Raw genomic sequence first — 6,956 nt, forward strand, 5'->3', positions numbered from 1 at the left:
CTTTCTAATTCCTCTCTCAGCTGCGTCTTTGCGGCCACATAGGCCCCCAATACCGCCAAAGTCCCCCCCCCGGTCCGGCTTAGACACCACACTGCACCACACCCCCTGCTGCAAAGCACCCGGCAGCAGCATCTTGTCAGAACAACCCTGGGCACAATATTGTGCAATAGTTCCCTGTCCAGTTGAATTTTAGGGGTAACATTACTAGTAAACACGAGCTACCCCTCTTGAAGCCCCAGATTTAATTGGTAGCAAGTATACATAATTGATAGATTTTGAAGGTTGATACAATAAATGTGAATTTCTGACCAGCCCTGATCATGAATGGATTCACTCGTTCAGGCTTGTTTTCTTCAAGGATCACCTTCTTCTTCTTCTTCTTCTTAATTATCGGAGGCATGGGCGGACCCACGCAGGCGCTTCCCCATCCTACAGGATAATGTGCACCATACCCACTAATTATTATTTAGCTCCATTTAAGCTCACAACTCCTCCCACCTCCCCGTCTGCCTCACAAAATCCAACATCACACTACTCCTCCTCCTGCCCCTCTCTCCATCACCTCCTAGTAAAGTCCTCCCACTCAGCTCAGCCACACCCAACGCAGTCAACCGAACCCTCATCAATTCTCTCTCTGCAACATGTCTCTCACACCTAATCAAAAAATGTCCCACCGTTTCAGGCACCCCACACACCGCACAGTCCCTTGATTCACGCTTCCCTATCCTGCAAAAGAGAATGTTAGGTACTCGCGTGGCTTGTTCTGAGATCACAATTTAAAGAACAAATAAATAACTCATGCACTGAACTATGGCAACTTTGAATGGCATAAAATAGCGGGCTCAATCCATGGTCACTTTTGAGCATGTATACATGTATTAAATCATTACTTCAACAAGTCGAGCAGCTCGAAAGCACAAGGAAGTTAATTTTGCATCTCATTGCAAACCAAAAAACAACAATAGCTTCATGTCTATCAGCAGATGCAGTGCCCGGAACATATGGCATTGCTCAGGACCTATAAATCACTCAATGCTCTGTCAGAATACCCAGCTTTAACTTTAAAAGCTATTACGGCAATAAAAGAATAGGTGACTCATCAACAAGCAATGTAGTATAAACGAAAAATGACAGAACAGTGGTTTTTAAGGGCTCTGTCCGACAAGTAAATTGGAGCAGACTACAAGAAGCTGGCCACTTCATGCTAGTAAAGTGACTAGGCGTGCTCAGAATGCTAACTTCGTGCAGCGGCACCATGCATAACTGGCAACACAAGACTGCATGTGATCTGTAGAAAGGGTGACCGGACGTCCTGTTTTTCCGGGGACAGTCTGGGAAAATCACCCTCCTCCATCCCGGGAGTTTTTTCATTTAAAAACCCTGTCCCGGGTTTGCATGGTTGGGTGGCTAAGGTCTCCGTTTTTTTATTTTTTATTTTTGAAACCTCAGCCTGATAAGACCCAATGTGAACACTGGGACCTCAAGCTTTTGTTACGATTTACAGATCATTAATTAATTAATCACAAGAGTTCTGTGTACATCTAAAAGGAAGCTGACAATTCCCATGGACACACATGCCTTTAGGCAATCAACACTTTTTCATCAAGATTTAGTGAGTCCATGAAGTCTACTACCGCGCAACTCAGTTTGATGCAGTGACCAGCACTAGCATAGGACCACCAAACTCGATTAGTTGCTGCGGCAGGAATAATTTTGCCTAAATGCTGCATCCGTTTTGATATAATCTGCTTGCACTTGGTAAGAAGATGTTCTGTTGTTTCGATTTCGCTTTTACAGAAGCAACACATGTTATCGTTTCCTTCGCTTATGTGTCGACGCCACAGCATCTCTTTTGTTTTTAAGGCGTTTAGCCGAAATCTCAGGAATTGATCACGATGATGTCGAGAAGGGCAGTTTATTGGGTACAAACTAGTCACATTTAACTTGTGAGCTCCAATTTCTGAGTCAAGAGTGGTCGACATTCGTTGGCGATGATCAATGTTCTGAATCCAGCACCAGAGTTCGAACTTCTTTTTTGCGACTTGTGGGCGCATAATCAGGTCGTTCAAATTTAGTTTGGCGGTGGCGAGAGTTGAGATCATCCTCTGCTGCCACTCTTCTAAGAGCTTCGATGTTCTCAGTCCTGAGCTCGGACAAAAAATTTGGAATGCTGGAGCCACGGGGGTCAAACTCATCTTGCGTAGTGCCATTAACGATTTCCACAATACACAAGTATAAAGAGAGTTCAATGACAATTCGTATCTTATGTGGATCATCGATATGTATGAGGGTAGCTTCAAGACTCACCGCCAAAAAATCCCTTCCAGCTTCTGCCAAAATAAGATGTCGATATTCCACACAGATTCTGACCCACAGGTAATTGCTGGAATGACCTTTAGAGCATAAAAGGTTAGAACAGGTGCAAGAGTGAATTTGCTGTAGTTTTTATTCAACAGTTGAGCTTGGATGGCAAATTGAATCATTTGATTTTCCATTTCTAGTTTCCAGTGGTGTTCGTGTAGAGACTTGTTAAACGTAATCCCCAAATATGGCTTTCTGTTTTTTAGATTCTCGTTGACCAATAATGACGATCTTTGTCTTTTCGATGTTCAAGGCCAAGTCATTGATATTCAGATACTCTTGCAGGTTCGATAACTGCCGTTGGAGACCTATTTGGGTACAATCCAGAAGAACCACATCGTCTGCGTAGACAATGCATCCGATTTCGTTGGTATTTAATTTTGGAGGAAAACATTGAACGTTTCTTCGAAACTCTGGTAGATCGAAAATGAACAATTTAAAAAGTTCAGCTGCCAACGGACACCCTTGTTTCACACCTTTGCTCATAGGTATTTGCCTGGATAGAGCACCTTGATAGTTCAGTCTAATGCAGACAGCAGTTTGAGAATGAAGGGCTATTATTGGTTCGATTAGATTTCGAGGACAGTTCCAGTTATTTAGTTTTTGCCACAATTTGTCACGATTGATACTGCCAAATGCTCCTCGCAAATCAATAAAAGCCAGGTAAAGATGCGTCTTTGCTTTGAGAGTTTCAAGTTTTAATATGTTTAGTAATAATAGATGGACTTCCACTCCAACGCCTCTGGAAAATCCAGTTTGTCTGATGTCAAAGATATGGTTGGACACAGACCATGCTGCTAACTTCTGGCACAGAAAAGAAGCAAAACATTTTCCTATGGTGTCCAACAGGGCAATCGGGTGATAGTTGGTTGGATCAGCCCGATTGCCGTTTTTATATATTGGCACGATGATTGCTTCTCGCCAGGAGTCTGGAATCGACGTCGAGACAGACAACTGCAAAAACAATGATTCAATAAAGGTTGCCCATTGCGCCTCGTGTTCCTTTAGCATCATATTTGTTATTAGATCTGGGCCTGCGGCATGCAATCTTTTTAGAGCCTGGATTGCTGCCTCTATGTCTTCTTTGTTAATGTGCAGGTCCCATGAAGTCAGCTCAAGTTTCGAGGCTGTCAATGTATCTGAAGGTGGATCACTAAAGATGTTTGTGAAGTGTTGTTCCCATTGTCCAGCATCGATTACGTTTGACAGCATGGAAGATTGGCAGACATTTCCTGTATTGAGAATTGCCCAGATTTCGCGAGAGTTCTTTGTTACCAATTCCTTCATTAAGAGCTCGGCTTTGTCTTGCTCAATTATCGATTTTTGGGATTTTAGCCAGTTTCGATGTACTTGACGGCGCAAGCGGATTTTGTTTTGATTAGTCAAGTTGTTGCTGGCTACGCGTCTTGATTTTTTCAAGGCACGAATGTCGCGTCTCATGGCCTGTTTTGCTTGTAACAGTGTCGTAGATGATAGGTGTTTGTGCTTTGTATTCGATTTGCAGTCCATAGCTTTGACTGTGACAAAGTCATAAACTATGGGAGCATAGTTCAACGACAAGGTTGTGTCGTGTAGGAATTTTTTGCTTATTTTCTCGATCTTGAGTCAATCCAGAGACGATTTCCTTCCGCGTTGACAGAGATTGGAATTTTGTATTGTTTGCATTCAGTGGGCCATTCCACTGTACAAGTTAAACAAAGAAGGTTATGATCGCTGGAAGGCATATCAGTTATTGCCAAGGTCACCTTGTCTTCGAATAAGTTATGAGAGGCCCAAAAGTAGTCAATTATTGAATGTGCTTTATGGTTTGACCAGGTTAGATGAGGTGGTTGATCTCCTGGTACCTTTCCGTTTACCATCGTACAGTTGGGATTTCCAAGGGCAAGACTCCACTGGTGGCCCCGTGTAGATAGCTCGTCGTCTGGTAGCAATTTATAGTATTCGGAGCTAGAGTCATATTTGAACCACATACAATTTAGGTCTCCGGCACATATAATTGATAAGTTCTTATGGTTCAAGAGAGCATTATCAATAATTGATGTGATCGTATTTATGAAGGTCCTTGTACTTATTTTCTTTGGATTCCAATATCCATTTAAAATAAGCAAGTCTTTCCTTGCGGAACAACATCCTTCAGCAGTTTGTAACAAGGCTCCTTGAACAAATGGATTCGGATTAAATGAATCCACAAGGCTCCACCACAGATTTATTTTGATCAACATCAATAGGCCAGAAGACCCATAGCACTTTTGATGGCTGGATTTAATAAGGATACATAGCCGTCTCTGATTGGTGGATCGCTTAACCATGTCTCCTGGAGACAGATGATAAATACTTTTTCCAATTGGAGGACGCAGTTATTGAATAGATGAGTGAATCCCCTGATATTCCAAGATAAGAATTCACGTTTGCATTCAGATACAGTAGTTGATGGCTAACGCCGGTTCACTGCATCTTGGCGGTTAGTGTTTTTTTTGCTCCTGAGAAAAATGTTGTCTTGTGTTATTTGGGATTGATATTGCTTTACGTAGATCTGCATATCTTTGTTCATGACTTCCTTGAAAACTGCTCTTTGGACTTGATGTAGGCATGTTGGACCCAGAGCACAGTGGTTCGACAGATATATCAAACCCGAAGACTAACAAGTCTTCTACAGCATTCAGGATGGTGTTCCTGACTGATTCTGAGGTTATATGTAATAGGACTTGGTTGCAGCATTTCTCCATGGCATACTCCACAATGCGAATGTCTTCGGACCTGATAGTACGAAGCGAGGGAATGCAAGTGAAGAGTTTCATCACGTTATAGCGATTCAGGTTTAAGTCGTAGTCTTCGTGATGCACATTTTGTAGTCTCAGTTTACAGTGCAAAGTTCCTTAACTGGAATTTGAAGAAAGTTGAGCTTGTGAAGTGAAACGAGATTGAGAGTGTAGCTGAAGTCTTGTGTGGTTAGGGTTCAGTGGAGCAGGCATTCCTGATCCTTGTTCAGACTCCTTCGTCCTGCAGTCTAATTTCTTGTCCCACCATACTTCTGGTTTGGAATTTGACAGAACGCCAGCTCTGGGAGCTTTAGGGATCACATGAGACTGACCAGTTGGTTTATCGATAGGAGAGTCATCCGAGTATGTTGAAAGATCACAAAGATCAATCTCGTGCCCCTGATAACTTGCTCACGATACTTTCCTGATCTGATTCAAGACGTTATGTTTTTTTTGCAGGGACCACAATATTTGAATGCTTCAGTGCCAAGAATTCTTCAGAGAGAGCACTATTTTGGTCGCAAGGATTTGGCAATTCCAGTCGGGAGATTAAGCCTGGTTTTATCGATGGCATGACGTTTCTGATGTATTTTCTTTGTTTCGTTTTCTGTTGACGATTTTTGGGATCTTTCGTTCTTACTGAAGGTACATCATGGGACGCCTTTTTAGGTGGAGTTTTTTGTGCCGGCTTAAAGGCGACCACTATTGATTTTGCTGCACCATCAAAAATGCCAAAGGAAACTGCTGGTTTCGGAGAAGTGGTACATGAGGCTTGACATTTTGTTTGTTGCTTCAACGTAAGATTAGAGGTGACATCCTGGAGATCCACATCCAGATTTATTGTTCCAACTTGGTCAACTAGACCTGGGGTATTTTTATCTGGAACCTCGAACACAGGGGAAATAGAGGTTGGTTGTGATTTTTTTGTTCGATCGTGTGGTATCTTAGAGTCTGTCGTAGAATTTGTTGATTTAGTGGAAGGCATTTTATTGGTGTTCACTGCCGCCATTGGCAAGGCCTTCGCTGGCTCCAGGTTCGAACCCATCATTAAAGTTGAATGCCGCATCCACTTTACTGCTTCAAGCAGTCCGTCTGATAAAGTGTCGTTTTGGCAGTGATGACGGGCGGCGAGATCACTCAACCGCTCTTGCCATCGCATAGTCAGTTCAGCCTCATGAGATAACTGAGTTTGAAGGAAATTAGTCACAAATTCAAATTTGTCCATCTTTTCTTTCAAAGTGACTTTTATGGAGGTCTCATCTTTGAAGGCTTCGTGCAGAGATTCGTACATCTTTATGAAGGGTAGCAATGCTGTTGAGGAAGCAGCCAAAACATTGTTATAGATTTGCATCGCTGCAGCAGACGAAAGACTGGGTTTTGATTTGGAACCAGGTTTTTCGGCCATACTTGACTGTGAGTTATTTACAGACTCAGACTGGAAGTCACTGAGTGCTGAGGTGTTCACGCCTAACGGAGCTGAAGTATCTCGCGATATCTGTGCAGCTTTAGTGCGTGAGCTCACAGTCCTCGGCGTGCTAGAAATGTCCTTGTGATTTAATTGCACACGTTGGTTCGTGTGAATTACATTCATACTCGGGGCTAGTTGGCCTCAAAAGTTTTCTCCATCAATTAAAACTGCACCAATTCGAAAGCAGTTTGATTTTGGATTACGTGAGATGTCGCTTACTCGAAAAGACGAGTTTTCCAAGGCAACATCATGGTGGCAATTTTCTCGATGGTCAAAATTAGTTGAAAGGTTAGAGAGAGTACGTTGCTGAAAGTATTTGGGAGTGCACGGCGGCTCGTGAGCCTCTATGGAAGTCGAGTGTGTTGGTT

General features: G+C 42.8%; 1 non-coding gene across 1 annotated transcript; it reads right to left on the bottom strand.

Moving 5' to 3' along the window:
• Positions 1-875: 875 nt before the first annotated feature.
• Positions 876-989, bottom strand: LOC138517124 (small nucleolar RNA SNORA31). Its single transcript, XR_011282386.1, has one exon. It is a non-coding gene; the product is annotated as a small nucleolar RNA SNORA31 (small nucleolar RNA).
• Between the last annotated feature and the right edge of the window lie 5,967 nt (positions 990-6,956).

Source organism: Ambystoma mexicanum, chromosome 6q (genome assembly GCF_040938575.1).
Source record: "Ambystoma mexicanum isolate Mex_15411 chromosome 6q, UKY_AmexF1_1, whole genome shotgun sequence".
NCBI lineage: Eukaryota > Metazoa > Chordata > Amphibia > Caudata > Ambystomatidae > Ambystoma > Ambystoma mexicanum.